We start from the raw sequence: 1441 nt of genomic DNA on the forward strand, positions 1-1441 counted from the left end.
CCTACCCAGAGAAGCAGTGATGCCTGAAATGGAGGCAGAGATGATGACGTGAAGCGATGGAGCAGCTGGAGACTTTAGATCCAGAGAGGGAGAGTGATTGTGTGCTGAAGACCTAGGAGGTACAGGGGAAGGATTGCAGGGTATTGCAATAAAGTTGTATTGACAATTAGGGTGATTGGAATGCAAATGTTGGAAACAAAGAGGAAGAATCAGTACTTGGAAAATATGGCTATGGTGTCAGAAATAATACTAGAGTTCACATGGTAGAATTTTGCAAGACCAATGACTTATTAATTACAAATACCGTTTTCAAACAGCATAAAAGATGACTATACTCATGGACTTTACCAGATGGCATACACATAAATTAAACTGACTAAATACACAAAAGTCAAATTTACTGTATCTATGGAAAGAGATGATAGAAGAGCTCCATATTATCAGTCAAAACAAGGCTAGCAGAGACTGTGGAACAGACCATCAATTGCTCATATGCAAGTTCAGGTTGAAACTGAGAAAGTTAAAAGAAGTCCACGAGAGCCAAAATATGACTTTGAATGTATCCACCTGAATTTAGCGATCATCTGAAGAAAAGATTTGATACATTAAACAATAATGACCAAAAAGCAAAAAAGTTATGGGATGACATCAAGAACATCATACAGGAAGAAAACAAGTGGTCATTAAAAGAACAGGAGAGAAAGAAAAGACCAAAATGGATGTCAGAAGAGACTCTGAAACTTACTATCCAACATAAAGATACTAAAGCAGATGCAAGAAGTGAAGCTGTACAAGAACTGAACAAAAAATTTCAAAGGTCAGCTGGAGAAGACAAAGTCAAATATTATAGCAAAATGTACAAGGATTTCAAGTTAGAAAACCAAAAAGGAAGAACATGCTCAGCATTTCTCAAGCTGGGGGAATTGAAGAAAAAATTCCAGCCTTACCTTGTAATACTGGATACAATCAAGATGGCAGATTGAGTAGATATGCAGTGAGGAGCTCCGTCAATAACAACACAGAACCAGACCAAGCAGGCTCAGGGGATGGTGCTAGAACTCTGAACCACATATAAAGGAATACTTAGAAGATTGAAAGACTTACAGCTAGGGGAATTTGTAAGAGAATCAAGAAATCCATTGCTTTCTAATTCAAGACACTCAGATATTCCCCGAGCCACCATCTTGGGAGAGGAGAACAAGTGGGGGAACTGAAGAAAAAATTCAAGCCTCAACTTTCGTTATTGAAGGATTCTCTGGGCAAATTACTGAATGATGCAGAAAGCATCAAGAGAAGATGGAAGGAATACACAGGGTCACTGTACTAAAAGGAAATGGTTAATGTTCAACCGTTTCAAGAGGTAGCATATGATCAAGAGCCAATGATACTCAGGGAGGAAGTCCAAAGTGCATTGAAGGAATTGGCAAAGAACAAGACACCA

Source organism: Chrysochloris asiatica, unplaced genomic scaffold, assembly GCF_000296735.1.
Source record: "Chrysochloris asiatica unplaced genomic scaffold, ChrAsi1.0 scaffold00109, whole genome shotgun sequence".
Taxonomy (NCBI): domain Eukaryota; kingdom Metazoa; phylum Chordata; class Mammalia; order Afrosoricida; family Chrysochloridae; genus Chrysochloris; species Chrysochloris asiatica.